General features: G+C 32.9%; 1 pseudogene across 1 annotated transcript in view; it reads left to right on the plus strand.

Moving 5' to 3' along the window:
- Nucleotides 1–17,842, plus strand: part of LOC143232705 (uncharacterized) — a 169,294-nt pseudogene that overhangs the window by 50,713 nt on the left and 100,739 nt on the right. The window contains exons 3-5 of the transcript XR_013017679.1: nt 7,480–9,837; nt 10,553–10,722; nt 12,145–13,069. The product of XR_013017679.1 is annotated as an uncharacterized LOC143232705 (transcript). The remainder of the gene's footprint in view (nt 1–7,479; nt 9,838–10,552; nt 10,723–12,144; nt 13,070–17,842) is intronic.

Here is a 17,842-nt window from a genome sequence, read left to right on the forward strand (position 1 = left end):
TGTGTATTAAATGTATTCAATGTCGTATCTGGTACCCATTAATGGAAATTTAACCGTTTAGCCAATTCTATGGTAATTTCTTCCAGTTTAAGCAGGTAAAGTCTACACGTAAAAAATTTAATACTTTAAAAGATCATTGTTTTGGGAAATTTACATTTAGCTATCCAGGCGTTTCTATTAACAATTTAATGGAAATATATAGCCTGCACGTGATGTTTCCATTTTAAATCTAGAGGAAAGACTTAATGTGGTTGAAATGAAGACATACTGTCTCTTTTACATTAATTTTTCTTTCACGCTTTTTATTTAAAGTTTTCAGAGGCTCTAATGACTTACGGACCAATTATGAATTTCCTGTTTAACACCGTCCACTTAAATCAACATAGATTTCAATTCCAAACAGTGTTCATAACAAATTGAAATTCCATGAGTGATTGAAGTTTATACTACGGTATTTTGTATTGAAAGATAATTTTTTAGATCGTTCTGTTGCAACTACTTGCATTGCCACTCTCGATGACATGTAAAATGATTATATTATATCAAAGTTAGTTATGTTGCACCTGGTTAAAACATTTCGGAGGTTTTATAAACTAGACGAGTGTTAATCATTGAAATTGTTAACTTCCTTTTATATGTAGCGACTAGTTGACTAAATGGTTTTTAGAAGCTTTAATGATATAAATCAGTTAGGTTTAGAAAATTTGTGTGAAGAGTTTGAATAGCAACTGTCTCTGGAGATATAGCCAAAATAACAATTAGAAAATAAAACGCAGTATGCCACTTGACAGTTTTTAGCATCTAAGTTGCTTTTCAAATCAAGGATATTTTTAAAATTATATTCTACTATATAATTCCTTTAAATTTTAGAAACAAATTCACTAAAACTTTTTAACATGTTTTATCGATTTATTTTTATAACAAACGAAAACTGTATTGTACACAATACTTTTCACTAGCTCCTACACTAACTTTTCTTGTTAAGTAGTGTCTTATTTTGGTATTCAATGTTGTTGTGCACAACTTGTGAACCCTGCGTTACTCGCTCTTATTTTGAGGTACTATGCGCTGACTTGTTTTGTTTGTTGGTTTTTTTAATTTCGCGCGAAGTTACACGAGGGCTATCTGCGCTAGCTGTCCCTAATTTAGCAATGTAAGACTATAGGGAAGGCAGCTAGTCATCACCACCCAACGCCAATTCTTGGGCTACTCTTTTACCAACGAATAGTGTGATTGACTGTCACATTATAACGCCCCCACAGCTAAAAGGGCAAGCATGTTTAGTGTGACAGGGATTCGAACCCGCGACCCTCGCATTATGAGTCGAGTGCCTTAACCACCTGGTCATGCCGGGCCAATACTGATTTGTAGAACGAAGTACAAAACATATTTAACAATTGATAACACCATACATAGTGCGCCACAATATCAAATATAAATCATATTGTTGTAACAAATATTGTCCGAGTCATATTTAAAAGTTAGTGCTGTTGCTTATAAGAATTTAGTAGGATTGTGTATTGAAAACATCACCAGTAGCAAACGAACCCAAGCGGAAATGCAAAAGACTTGTAAGCTATCATTTTCAAAACAGTTTTCTGATTAATTGTTAGCAAATTATTGAATAACTTTGTTTTTCACAAAACCTCAGAGATTGAAATTTTCTGAGCATATTGCCTAATTTAAGATGTATATTCTATTTCAATGTGGGAAAATGCCCAAAACAAACAAAGAAAACTATTCTTTTAATTTCAGATAACGTGAAAAAAAGTAATATTCCTTTACATTACGTTCTAGTTACGCAAAAACCTCCTTTGTACTTAAATCGTGAGTTTCCTGTAAGAATGATGGTGAAATTCTACTAAAGTGTAGTTCAAAAGTTGGCGGTAAGCGCTTCTGTCTACGTTGAGTCTAGCCTATCGGATAAAATAAATAGTTTTTACGTACCATTTGTGTGAATATTCTAAAGAAACCAAACCTTCCACAATAAGCACTTTGTTCTGTACGAAACTAATATTTGAGTTGGTCTTTATTTTCTTTTGGGAAGGATAGGAGGGGAGAGAGGGGCTAATTCAATTTTATTTCTGCGATGTTGGGGGTCGAAGTGTTATTTTATTACAAATATCTGGACCAAATTAGACAGGTAACCTGGATGAGTAAGTTAGAAATTATTACATCCTTGAAAACAGGAAAAAATACACAAACATTTAGGAAACAAAAACCAACTTCATCAAAGAAAATTTATTTGCTAATTCTAAGTAGATGCACAGAGCAAAACAAATGTTATAAAATTCATTAAATGCAGTTTTAGGATATTATAAGGCTGGACTTGATCAAACAAATTATTAAGATTCTGATTCTGGAAAATGAATATGATATTAACTTACATTTCAACAAAGGATTCTAATTTCATACAAAATGACTACAAGGTAAGTATGTAACCTTTAAATGGGTAAAGAAAAACGCAATAAAACAAATGAAATCGTAGGCTTACGTACATGTTTTAAAGATCGAAGACCATGAGACAAAAAATTGTTTATGTTCAGCTTTATTCTGTAAGCTTAGCTTGATTACTTATATATGCTTCGAAAACTCCGAAATTCACAAGACATTATCATAATTTGAAAATTAAAAGAACAGAGGATTTAAACAACATAAATTACTCGAAGGAGTAAACAATTAAAGGTTGAAAAGCCACCTCCTTCCAGTAGCTAAACGTTAAGTCTGTAGGCTTCAAACAATAGAAATGGTCAATGACATAGCTTTTTATATAAAAATAATTAGAGTAAAGGTGAAGCAAAGTACAAGATGCTTTAGGTTCACATTTTACACTTTTTTTCTTAAAATGTGACGTAATCTTGTTTATTAAATACATACAAATCAGATCAAATACACTTGTAAAAAATGTTTGAATGAAATAATCTAGGCTTTCGATCACACTTTTCATTTGTTAAGGACAATCTGTACGAGTTATAAGAATGTATGCTTTTTGTAGTACAAAATATTAAAATAAGCACATATGGAAAATAAGTACACTTTATTTGGGTTATCTAAGTACTTGTTACGTGAAAGAAATATCTAACATTTAGGTTATTTCAATATCTGTTTGAAATGGATCTTTGTATTTAATTATCAACGTTAAAATCCTGAAATATATTCTCCTTTAGTGATAGGTGAGAGCATGCTTTCTATATATATGCATGTATAACATATAAAGGTCAAAATGTATTCAACAGACTGTCCTGTTGTACAATAAACAAATTAGAAACACGAATAGTGTTGCACTCGATTAAGCGACGGACACGACTCATTTAATTTCCGTTAAATTCTAGTATGCGTATTTTTGTTTTGTTTGAAATTAAACCCAAAGCTACACAATGAGCTATATGTGTCTTGCCCATCACGGGTATCAAAACCAGGCTTTAGCAGATATACCGCTTTGCCACTGGGGATCAGTACGCAAATACATATCTTACCCTGTATCTCAGGACGGCTGGTATAGGTATTAAAACTTTTATTAAAATAAAGTAGAGAACAACGTTTCAACCTTCTTAGGTCGTCTTTAGGTTAACAAATATCCATTTTTACTTCAAATGGGTTTCTCTTTGTAATGCATATTATACCCTTCTGTGGTGTAAAGCCTGGCATTCGACTCGCAATTTGCGAGTTGTAGGTTTAAATCGCTATCACCAAACATGCCCTTCATTTCATTTGTTGGAGCGTTATAATTTGATAGTCAATCCAATTATTCGTCGATAAGAGTCGTCGAAGAGTTGGTGGTGTTGATTATCTGTCTTCTGTCACTCCTAAATTATGGACGATTAACGTCGATAGCCCTCGTGCAGCTTTGTGGAAAATTTAAATCAAAACTTACCTGTGGTGTACGTTTTTTATTTATACAGTTCTTAAATTCTTCAAAGTTGTCATACTGGAACACGAAATCCAGTTGAGATTCAGTGCAGAATTTCACTTTCAGGTGTTACTATCAGTAGTTGATAAGCGAAGGTTGTATTCGTTGTATTCTTCTCGAACTTGTGTTTGAAGAATACCTTAGTTATCACTAAAAGAAGATATTTCTGCATTTTCCAATTTATTGGCTAGTTACATGAAAAATAAAAGATTGATATATATTTCGTATTAAGAGAAATAAGTACAAAAAAACTGGTAACATTACTGTTGTTTTTGCTAAAGAGGCAAAATGTTATAAACCGCATGAGGATCGCACGAAACAAGCTTCCACTAGTAGATATTTATTTGAACTAGGATTTGACAACTGTGTTTGGTTTTTGAATTTTGCACAGCATTACACAAGGGCTATTTGCGCCAGCTATCCTTAATTTAGCAGTGTAAGACTAGAGAGAAGGCAGCTAGTCATCACCACCCATCGCCAACTCTTGGACTACTCTTTTACCAACGAATAGTGGGATTGACTGTCACAATTAACGCCCCTACGGCTGAAAGGGCGAGCATGTTTGGTGCGACCGGGATTCGAACCCGCGACCCTCAAATTACGAGTCGAACGCCTTCACCCACATGGCCATGCCGGGCCTTTGACAACTGTACAACGTGTATTTTCATATATTACTAATATTGTTTTAATATTTTTTATTCTGAATTACTCTGAAAGCTTATAGGTTAAAACTGATGGCTTAAAAGCATGTGGAAAATGTGAACTAAGAAAATGGTGTAATGTTTAAGAAGTTTCATCTGTTAAATGGTTGAAACATCTAGTGACCTTCAGAACCTTTCATCGATTAAGTATAGATTTTAATTGTTTATTATAAACTATTGTTCATTTGTCGATTTGAAAATTTTAAGCCTTCATCAATGTCAATGCCTTTGCGTGACAACTAGCACTCGGAAACCCACTTCAGATAGAATTGTATTCAGAATTAACTTTATAATAAAGTATTAGTATACATCACACTAAAATGTAGTATGAATATATTACAAATTAAGATAAGTATTTAAAAAATCAATGTTTCTATCGTTTATCTTTTTGCCCTTTTCTAGCATCTAAGTCAGTGTATTCAGATTTTAAAGAAAATAAAAATAAAGCTTTTATATTTTAGAAAATAATTTTACTAAATAAATGCCATGTTTGATAAAAGTAGGGTATCTGACCATTTTGTATTAAATGCATTTAATACTTTAAACATAGGAAAAAAATTATTGCAATTTGCCTAATGGGTAAAACTATTACTTTCACCTTTAAACTATGTTGTTTCATAAATAATAATTCACATTTCCTTAACATCTGTAAAGAAATAAAAGCGATGTCTGATCAAAATATGTTCCATGTACAAAAATAGCCAAGTTAGAATAAAGGGGTTGCCAAATAAAAGTATTTCATGAAAAAAAAAACCCAACTAAACAAAGATCCAACGTAAATAAAAGAGTATACCCTGCAGATGCAAGGTAAAGAAGAAGACATTGGGCAACACTTCTCACACTTATGACGGTACATTGCAACATATGTGAAATATTATGGAAGCAGAAGAGAGCGTCAATAATACTTGAACATAATTTAGACACGTTGTGCATATATAATTTGTTAAAGTAAAGAAATTTTTAATATTTTTTAATACAATTACATAACTACCTAACATGCACACTTTCAGACAAAAGATTCATACAATAAATCTGTAAGGACGTTAGTTTATTTTAGATATTACTGTCAAATAAACCAAAATTTCTGTTCAAACGACAAAGTATGAACAGTATTGAAGAAATACCTCCTTAGATATATTAATTCGGTCAAAGAAAGGTATAATAATCATGGTTTAAACTATTCAGTAAATAGATTAGTCGCTGAATATGCAATAAAACGTTACAAGATCATTTGTAAAAATGAAGTATTTGCGGATATCTTGAGTGATAAAATACACTTCATAATTGGCTTATGTTTTGTTTGGCAGATGTACGAGGTCTGTTCAAAAAAATACGCGGACTGACGTCATAAAACAAAATGTACTTTATTTAGAAGTTACAGGTCTGGGACCCCTTCAAAGTACTCTCCTCCCCAACGCACACACTTATCCCAACGGTGTTTCCACTTGTTGAAACAGTCCTGGTACGCTTTTTTTGTAATGTCCTCCAGCTCTTTCGTCGCATTCGGCTTAATCTCGGGAATCGTCTCAAATCTTCTTCCTTTCAAGGGTCTTTTGAGTTTGGGGAACAAGAAAAAATCGCAAGGAGCAAGGTCAGGTGAGTAGGGGTGGGTGGGGAAGAACAGTGATCGAGTGTTTGGCCAAAAAACACACGAGTTCTGAGGGCTGAATTTCGCAGCAACGCAGTGCATCTTCAATTTTTCGGTCAAAATCTCGTAACAAGATCCAACTGATATCCCACACTCTTCAGCAAGCTCCCTGACAGTCAGACGTCGATTTGCCCGCACCAGAGTGTTGATTTTGTCGACGTGTGGGTCGTCAGTTGACGTGGAAGGACGTCCAGGACGCTCATCATCTTCAATGGACTGTCGACCATCCTTAAAACGTTCATGCCACTTGAAACATGCTGTACGCTTCATAGCAACATCACCGTAAGCCATGTTTAGCATAGCAAAAGTTTCAGTCGCAGATTTTCCAAGTGTAACACAAAATTTCACAGCAAGTCGTTGTTCCTTCAGGTCATTCATTCTGAAATCTACCAAACGAAAAAATCGCACTTCACTTAAAATCGCGTAGCTAATACACAAATGAAGATATCTGCAATCGGGAAATAGCGTCGTAATCAGCTGTTCTGTGCCAACCTAGCGACACCAAGCGGATTCCCCTGGAACCAACTGGAGCCGCGCAATTCAATCAGTCCACGTATTTTTTTTAACAGCCCTCGTATTGAAAAACTCTATAGAGATTTTAACGAATTTTTTTATTCTTGTTTAGAAGATTAAATAATAAAATGAGAAACAGTAGCAACAAGTAAGAGTACCATTTTTAAAATTTGGTAGCACAAAAAATACTTTAACTGTCAAAAAGTGATTATAGTTGAGTTCGTTAACTGGTTTTTATCTATAGGTATGTGGCATAGCAGTTAGGACATTAACGGTTTGCACTCCATTGTCGCAAAAACATTTTTTGCACTTTGGAAGGTGGGTGGTACATAAGTTCTCATAAAAATCATACTATTTGACCACACAAATGTAGTGCAAGAGTTAACAACGAGTGCCGTTAACTGGCTAGCTCCCTTCCCTCTAGTCTATCAGTTCGAAATCAGTTCAACATTTTATGTAACCTTGCGCGTAATTCCAAAACAAACTCTCTTTAACAGTAACTTCACGAACTTGTAACACTAAATTCTGTGGTGGACAGGATGTACAGAGCCCATTATGTGTTTTTGTACTAAAATATCTTTTTTTCTCATACAGGAAATTGTTAGTGATAAAAAATTATATTAGTAATTGAGTACTTTGGACAAAGATTGTAACATAATCTACAAAAACAAATTGTAAATAAATGTGTGTCTTTGTTATATTTTCAGGAGGAAATTGGAAGAGCTTTTGATGACCTTAAGGATGGTGAAAACAGTTCTGATGGAAAAGAATTTCTTGGAAGCAGAAGAACTAAACATGATATCATTAATGAAAAGGAAGGCCCTGTTTTCAGGAATACATTATCAATTCCAGAGATTCACAGGGTCAACGAACATTCTATAATTGGCCAAAAGTTGTCTTGCCCTTCGAATTTTGAATATAAAAGTTTTGGATCAGAGTTCTATTCCTGCATGTCGGAGAGTAAATATAATTTGTCCCTTGACGAGAACTTGTGGATACATTCAGATGATGATGATGTGTTTTATTCTGACAACGAAGACGGTGCATCGGAGCATATTCCTGCGAATAATGGACACCAAAGGTTTGCCTCTTGTCCAAATACCGACCATTTAGCGAGATCGACTGAAAGACACACAAACATTGTTTCATGTCCACTAAAGTATGAAAATTTCGATCTACTGTCAGGCTGGGTTAACAATCTACTGAGCGAACTTGACGAAACGTTTACAAAAAATAGCCGTGACGAAACAAATCTTATATTTTCTAGCCCTTTGGAGACTTTCGAGAATGAATGTCAATCGGATTCTAAAAAAACATGTGTTTGCGAAAATAATTATCTTTCTAACAAACGTCATCTAACAAAGTCATGTTATTCGACTCAAAATAACGAAATGTGCAAATTCAGTGTTAAGTACAATTTCAAAAATAAATGTTTGGAGAAACCTAAAGTGACAAGACACTGTTCTTACTCTGGTGACTTGGAACAAAGTGGCTTTCAAAAATTACTCTCTTCAGATTTAAGTCCGCGAAGGTCATCATGTTCATCAGATAAATTGGTTGTTGAAAAATTAACTTTTAAGAAGGACCTGATTCCAACTACTATGCTGGTGAAACATACCAGTGAAACTGCAGTACAGACCAGTGATGTTGACTTCTTTGTTCAGAGAAAAACGGGAGGCGAAAACTGTTCGTCTGTGAGATCGAGGAGCGAAATTGGTAAACAAACTTCTTTGGTAACTGATGTAGATAATGAACATGAGGCTATAATTAACAGGTCCTTTAATTCCTTGGAGAAAAACGTTCACTTACCTTTTGGCACTGCGAAAATGGTTATCACAAAACTAGGCACTGCAGCCTTTTCCTCTTTAGAAGATCACAAACAAATATCAGTTTCAGCAAATAAAATAATTGACGGTGTTGAAGAGTTATTTGATGCAACTGTTAGTTCTTCCGAAAACCATTTATTTGCTGAAAGTGATTCTATGAAAAAGGAATTTGACAGAGAAATATATAAGAGCAACAAGGACGAAAAGAACAATCAAATTGTAGAAGTTGATGAATTCGAAAAAGCTAACAGGACAAGTAATAGGTTTCCTATAGAATGTAAAGGGCAAAATTCTTCATTTCTTTATCATTACAATGCAAATCATAAGTCGAAAACACATAGCACTTATGAAAAGTTTATATCCAAAGATTTCACCTCGTTGAAGAGAAGCAAGACGGAAGATGACATTTCAAATTTGAAAGAGTGGAAGGTGGCAAATACACAGAAATCTCAAAGTGACGATGATGTTTCTTTAGGCATAAAACTAGCATTTGATGATCATAAACATGATGAACTGCTGCTTCCTTTTGACACTAGAGAAAGAGGACCAGACTTCAAAACTAAAGCTTACGCTTTTAGCGACATAGTTGCAGATACCTTGTGTAGCAGAAATATCGAACACAATAATGTCCAAGAGATTCCTGTTAATAATTTAGAAAGTCTGATAAATAAACCTTTAACTATGAGGCCATATTTCAAAAATGTCAACAAAGACGATAACAATGTAAGTTTGAGGAAAGTGGCACACACAGATAGCATGAAATCTCTAGAACTAGAACCCATTGAAGTATCTTTTGATGCAGTCAGCCCTCTCGAAGAAGATGAGTCTAAAATAAGTCACACATGCAAACAAAATGTAATTGGCAATGTAAACAAGTCTGTTGCTGATAGATCACGAGTTATCAAAAGGACGTGGCAGAAGGCTATGAGCAAGAAAACTTCATATCTAGATGATAAAGTGAACTTTTCTGGGAGTTTAAAAGATGATTTTATAAATGGGAAAAATTACCCTTATTCAAAAATTATAACTCATCAGCATAACTCAGCGTTTAATGAAGCATTATTGTTAAACAATAGGAGACGTTGTTCCAGTGAAATAAATATTAGTGGTAGAAATGCTAATGTTGAAACAAATGAAGTGAGGATCACTGAGAGGCGTTCACTATGCAACTTAAATCAACTTTCAAATTCAGAGACAGTTTCTGAGTATTCAGGATCGTCCTCAACAGCCTTATCTGAGGTGATAAATTAGAATCTTGAGTTTAGTGCAGAACTGATAATCATATTTTGTGTCGATCTCAATTTATTATAGAAATAACTTGTAAATGTACAGGTAGTTAAATATAGTTCCATTATGTAGCCTTACGCTAAGAAACACGCGTGCCCTTAAAAACGTGTTCTAAAGTAGTGTATAATGTAAAGTAAGTTGCATTATTTTTTGTTTACAATCTCGACCTTTGAATGGATTGGTAAACTAGAATGTACCATAATGTCAGTATTTCATTGTAAATATAATTAAAACGAAATCATAGAAATATGATATCCAAACACACAAATCTGGTTTATTTAATTTGCATAAAATTTTAACATCTTAAAATAGAATTAAACGAATATTAAAAACCAAATTGCAGTTTAATAGGAGTGAATGACGATTTGGGTAGGAGTTGTTCGTCAATGTAAAACAGATAACTATTGTGATTTTGTTTCATTTAAATGTTAAAATTTATTTTATTTGCACATACAAAAATTATAAAAATTAGAACTTGTTAGAGTAAAAAAATTGTACACTTTTGCTTTGCCAACTTGTATATTTGTTTCTGACTGTATTTGACAAAGGAAATTTCAATATACATTCAAAGTCTGAAATGTATTTCAAGTGGATGTAACGACTAAGGTAAATTGTCAGTTTTTGTTTTGTTATAAATTTATCATTATATATTTTTCTTTTCTACTAGAATCAATATAACTCTGTACATTTGATGAGAAAAATGGAAAAATGTGCATATCAAACACGACCACCGCAACGTTGCGAGTTGAATAATGACTCAGAAAATGAAGTACCGTCTGGACAAGATTTTGTATTTCAAGATACAAATATTAAACCTACTACACGCCCTTACAGAAGGTGAAGCTTCATGAATATTTCTAAATAGCTTTGTAGATTTTAAAATTGATACTTTTAGTTTTAGAGCAGCAGTTATGACGGAAACCTTCTTGTCTATCTGTGAATGTATGTACAAAAGTGTTTATAATGCAGATTACAATAAATGGAAGAATGGCGTAAATTTTACACAGCATATCTAAATGTCAGGTAAAACCTAATTAAATGTAATTGTTTTCTTTCAATAAAATCGCAAAAGAAACATGCAATATCGGGGCACAAATCATAAGGTGAGTCATTATGTAATTTGCAATGGTTATTTAAGGTACCGGTTGAAGTAAGATCCAAACTGTGTTTGTAGAACATGATAAACCGTCTATCCAGTTCAACTTCGCCAGCCTCACATGTGTAGAAGAGAGTAATACAAGAACAGATGCGGGCGTTCTAGCCGACATCGCCCCACACCTTTTATCACCTTTCGTTGTTTGCAGCCAGATGTGGGTAACTTATTGCTCACTAGAGAATAAAATACAAACAAAAACAACAGGAAATAAAACATTAGAATACAAGAAACTGCAATATTTTCTTTGAAGCTTGCATTGCAGATTCCAATATAATGTTTGGATGTAAATACTAAGATGTTAGTATTAATTTTACTAAGCCTAACTTTAATTATTAGTATAATTTCCGCCCTCTACCCTTCTGTGCTACTATATTGATCATCAGTCTGAATAATGTCTGAATAAGTAATTCCAATTATTTCCAATACAATAAATTTTAGAAATTATATTTACTGTGTATGTTAGTTTTATTTAAATTACAATTCTAATTTATATAACTTATTTTTATATTTATAATAGAATAATGTAAAATATTAAATTAAAGTTTTATAGTCAAATCCATTGAAAACCCGTTTATGTAATAATATTAATATTAGATATTAAGAATTGTACATTACCACATCCACTCGCCCACACAGCTATGATGAGTACAATGTATGAAGGATAAAGTGTGGTATACCTGTGTTGCTGAAGATCGACGTGACAATATCATTTACCTATAAGGAATAATTTGTTAAATGATATTACTATAATTTTCTGTATTGTTTTCAAAAACTATACCTACGCTGACATTTGAACATGTAAAATTAACGGAATTGAAAAATGCTTGTGGTATTTCTTTGGTAACTGACATTATTGTTTGTCCACAAGTAACGATACACAACATTTCAAAAGCAGTGATTTGATTGTTCACGCATCATTACAATTTATTATACGGTATGGATTTTAAGATAACGTGATATACAAGATGTGTCTGTTGTGTCCATCCTCGTTATTTAGTAATATGATACTGTTCTTTTTCCGTTTGCTCAGTGTAGAAGATGCTAGTTTAACAGTAGTCGTTAAAAGAATATTAACGTATCTCCTTGTCTTTCATTACCCCTAGCTTTACGTGGATGAATGAAAACAACAGTAACAAATGTGAGGAACTATTACAAACACAGATTGACTCGAGTCTTTCAAAGGAAAGTTTACCTTCGTTTTCTTCCTCAAGTATATCTGAAGTATTGTCGGATGTATCCGGTTCTTCGCTTGCTAAAAGTACTGATGTTCATTGGGATGACGAACCAGAACTCTCTTCTAATTATTTCAAAATTGATGACATTGACAACTCTAGTGACGGTAGTCTTTCTCTTTCGGAATGCTCCATCCAGTCGGAACATGGAAGTGATAGAATGTATCGTACAGAGGAACAAAATCCTCTAAATGATAATTTAGGCCCTACCATACAGCACTCCAGTGAATTACCTGATAGTGTAAATAAAAATGAGATAGGTGTATCTGATAGCATTGAAAGTACGAGAAACAAGCCCCAAATAAGTAACGCTAAGCCTAATAATTCGTGTATTTGTTCACTAAAAAACTATTCTTGTTCAAAAAATCAACTGAACACAATTTCAAGGCTGGGAGATAATAATGGTAAAAATGTTCTAGAAGTTCATTCCAACTTGAATTTGCCTGAAACGAGTAAACTATTTAAGTTGAGCGTTAATGACTCTGATAAAAGTAGTTCCGTTTGTCTTCAGACATTACCTCTTCCTGTTCAGAAAACACGAAATAATGGATACCAGTCAGTACGACTTATCTCCCCTGTTAAACGAAAAATATCCAAAGGGAACAAAAACGAACAGGCAACACGAACCTCGACACGAGCCAAGATCTTTCTTCGTAAAATGAATATTAAGTCCTCATCAGCGCCATTATTACGACTGCAGCATGATCTGGGGGAAAATAGTGTAAGACTGGCACAAAGTGTTGCTACTCCTGATGATGTCAACAATCTTCGAAAAATGACTGTCGAGGAAAATAAGGTAAATATTGTTTTACTTCTCTTAATTTTATTGAGAAGTAAATGCTAATTCATTTATTATATAAACATTACACAAGATACTTCTACACGTTAATACAGAATAATTTATAATTTTAATATTTTTGAGAAAATAAATCGTCAACAAATAATCTAATGTACGTTATTTAAAAACAAACATATGTACTAGTATAAATAAAAACTTTCAATAATAGCCAAAAGGAAATTTACTCTAGTTTTCAGCGAATTTTTATCCTACTTATTTTACACATTAAGAGTTACAAAAGGTACGAGTTAGTAAAATGGTAGTGAAACGAAACTTAATTTTTTTTCCATCATGGATCATTTCAACTTGGTATTAAGTAATTTTATTATCTAATGTGATTTACAATACGACAGTTATATTAACATTTATTTCAAGACATATTGTACAAGTAGGTGTTTTTACGGACTAGAATATGTGGTTCTATAGATATGTGCATATGTAACTGTAGGCTAGGAGATTCTCGTGCAATTCCCTCTACAATTGTATTTTATGACTTCTTATCTGTAACAAGTAAGAAAATCTGTTAACGTTAAATAATATGAGATGCAATATATACTAGCACATAAATCTGACACTATCCATATTTCTGTTGCAGTTCTAAAATTAGGAGTAAGGTTAAGGTTTAGCATTGTTATACAATGGGATAATATACCATTAATTAACGTCTTCTGACAGTTTCTGAAATAATCTAGATGATAAAATAGACTTTATCTTTAAATGTATTACACACAATGTGTGTGACATGATATTTGAATAATTTTCATTGAAAATTTAAATTTAGTGTTAGTATTAAAAATAAAATTATGAAATCCAAAACTATCAAGTACTAGCACCACCTTTATGGAAAGTGGTGCATTTAATTATTCTCTTACAGTTAGAACATAAAAACGTCGCTTACTTCTTTGAAAATCATATTAACATTATTTTAAAAGTACACACGCTAATCATTTGCAGCAGAAATTTAGTTTTTCAACTGGATAGTGCAATATCTCGTGGAAGAGTGGTGAAATAAAAATTACTGGAGCTGATCCAATGAGTAATGACATTTTCCATAGCTTAAAATATAACTTTAATTTTCGAATAACTTAATTATGATTTCTTTGTATTTAATTAGTAATTTAAAGTGATTAAAACAAAACAAAATGGTTTAAGAAATTAAATGCATTTTAGCTGTGTAGTACTGTGTTATTTTTTATGATTATTTAGCACCTCTACTTAAGACAGAACAAATTTAACAGTTTGTTTTGGTTTTTCGCACAAAGCTACTCGAGGGCTATCTGTGCTAGCCGTCCATAATTTAGTAGTGTAAGACTAGAGGGAAGGCAGCTAGTCATCACCACCCACCGCCAACTCTTGGGCTACTCTTTTACCAACGAAAAGTGGGATTGACCGTCACATTATAACGCCCCCACGGCTGGGAGGGCGAGCATGTTTGGCGCGACTCGGGCGCGAACCCGCAGATTATGAAGCGCACGCCTTAACGCGCTAGGCCATGCCAGGCCTCAAATTTAACAGATTGTGGGTTGCTGTGAAATGTGTAATTCTACTACTGTTCGCGTTGAAGTTCTATCATGACTTAATATACGTTTATCATGGTTTTCAACAGTACACGTTAAAGCCATGCTACTTGTTCGATGAAACGATGGTAACAACTATGATGAATTCATATTCTGATTGGCTGAAAGTTCTGCCATTCGTTTACTATTTGAGATGAAGTGCAGGAACTCTGGAAAGCGTCTTTACTGAAATACATACACACTCGCTGTTTGATAAAAGTTATACTTAAAATGCATTTAGTTTGTGCGTTATTAAGTGTTAATTCAAGTTCTAACAAGGAAATATTTTAAGTAAATACAATAATAATAAATTGTTATAATAACAGTTGATCACCATGACATTGAGAAAAATAACCGCTGCTCCGCCCCACTTGACCTCCAACCTCCGTTTACATCTGTTCTCCATCTGTTGTGTAAAGATATAAATATATTTAAATTGACGAATCTGGAATGATTGTATTACAGGATGTTTAGATATCTTTCAAGAATAGAATAATAGAAAAAAAAAAATTGTTAATTGTAAATATTACAGTAAAAATAAATAATTTACATTGATAACGTTAAAAATAATAGAAATAAAAGTAGTTAGTAATAGGATCATAAACTTTACCAAGCAAGGAAATTTTTTAAACGAAAAATGACGTATAAATAGCGCAGGGTATCAGATGCAGCACATATGTAGCCAGGTGGGAAACTAAATATTGCTGCAGTATCCACGTATGAAACTAAAGGTTTCTGAAACTAATGAATATGTAGTGTATGAAATATCAAGGCATGTAAATATAATTTTTTATAGAAATAACTTTTTCCCCTACAAGAGAATAACAAAATGCACCACTTTACTTGTAGGCGGTATTAATATTTGATGGATTTGTTTATTTTGTAATGTTCTATATTTATTCCTGGATAAAAAAGAACATTATTCTAATACAATAATAAAAGGACAAACAAAAATTTATAAGAATTAGTGATTTATTTATGATTGGATATATTACATGTTTTAGCAGAAAATTTGCACTTCTTATTCTCCTTTCTTAATGCTAAAATTGAATTTAATTGTTAACCGATTTTATTCGCGCTGTACATAGTGGATTTAGACATAAAATCTTCTTTAGCATTTAGATTATTTTATAAACTGCCATACAATACCAGAAAATGGTATAATTAATAATGGTGAAAATTGGCTATAGAAGCAACGACCTACCCCTTATTCTAGAACGGGAACAGAATTAGGTGAAGTGTCAGATTTCGGGCGCTTTTATATATCACATCTCAAAATATTTAAGGTTAATAATGATTTTCTTTCTTTCTATAAACAAGAAATCGAGAAATACTAAACAAGTAGATTTAGAGTGTAGGGATATCTAAACTTTAGAACAGGCAATTTGATAATTTCTTATTCGAAACACTTAATTTTGTAAAACCAAACTTGTTCAAAATATATCATGGTTTATGATATTGGACTAAAAGCCTACTAATATACTTACCTAAAAAACAAATACAAAACAATGTTATATATTATAAAATGGCCGAATCTAAGGAAATTTCTCCACTACGGTAATTGGGTGAAAAATATCCGAGGACTTTCTAAATCACTATTAAGATTCAATTGTATAACCTGCATGGGAGGATATAAGGAGCTATAGCTATAATAAACATCTCGGACATGTTTCGTTTTTTTTTTCTTTATCAAAGTAGCAGTTACTCATAGCGATTATTCTGTAAAAATAAAAATTGAAAGAAACATCTTTTGCAAGCATATGGAAATGAAAAGGTGTAAAGGATTTACTGTTATGCATTTACTTTAATACCTACGTTTCTTTCACTTTGATACACATGACGTAAATCATTGGATGTGTATTGTACAAGTATCGCCCGTACTCTAAATTTGTAGAAGATTCTCGAGAACAACAATCAACAATACCTGGTTTACGAAAAATACTAGTGTCTTCGAACATTCATTCAAGAATTTCGCGCGATTGGTATATAAAAGCAAGCTATCACAAGATGCCAAGAGACCGCTTGATATTATTGGTCAGCTACAGACAGTATACTATAAGTTACGGAAGCTATAATTATGATTCACGCTTATTACTCGAAAACTACAGAATTTCACTAGAAACTTTTGTGGAATTCAAACATTACAAACTGCTCAACTTTAGTGAATTAACTTTGAACATCAGTATTTCTACGAGGGCATTAAATATTTTCGTTGGTAAAAATTCAGCTTATAAACGGAGTGAGGTATATAGTGAAGCAGATATTTGTGTCTACGTGTTTGGGAATACGTATGAAATTACTAAAATTTAAGCTGTAGTGATTAAAGACTAAAACGTTCCATTTTGTGTTAAAAAGAACTAACGACCACATATTGTAACAATAAGCTGGCTGCCCTATTTGCCACTGGTTTCTATATTCATAAACAATAATTAGATACATGTTTACATTATATTTTATTATCAAATGAGTATTTGGAGCATTCAATAATAAATTCATTTTTTTCTCAGTTACGTAGAATCATTTGTTTGTTTGTTTTTTGTAATTTCGCGCAAAGTACACGAGGGCTATCTGCCGTAGTTGTTCCTAATTTAATAGTGTAAGACTAGAGGGAAGGCAGCTAGTCATCACCACCCACCGCCAACTCTTGGGCTACTCCTTTACCAACGCTCCCAGTGCTGAAAGGACATGTTTGGTGCGACGGGAATTCGAACCCGCGACCCTCAGATTGCGAGTCGAACGCCTTAACCCACCTGACCATGCCGGGCCAACGTAGCTATCATACTGTATGCTGAATGACTGTGTGTTTGATAGGTTAATTAAAAGTCAAACATTAACGCATCACGCAACATATATCAGCGTAACATTATTTTAGATTCACCGTATCTGTACAGTTATTCGAATTGTGTCCTAACAAAACCAAACCAAAACTTTTATTTTCATTTAGTGCAAATTCAGATGACAAGCTATTTTTCTGGTTCAGATTTTATTTACAGTATAAGTGTATTTTGGAATAGTAGTGACATCTGTTGATATTATGTAATACTTAATTGGACATTTACATTGAAAAAAGTAACAGTTGCATTCAAGCTTTTAAGTACTATTTATTTATCTGCAAGTAATAAACTTTGATTTAACAAAACATGATCTAAAATATACTTATGTTATTTGTATTTTG

Source organism: Tachypleus tridentatus, chromosome 1 (assembly GCF_004210375.1).
Source record: "Tachypleus tridentatus isolate NWPU-2018 chromosome 1, ASM421037v1, whole genome shotgun sequence".
NCBI lineage: Eukaryota > Metazoa > Arthropoda > Merostomata > Xiphosura > Limulidae > Tachypleus > Tachypleus tridentatus.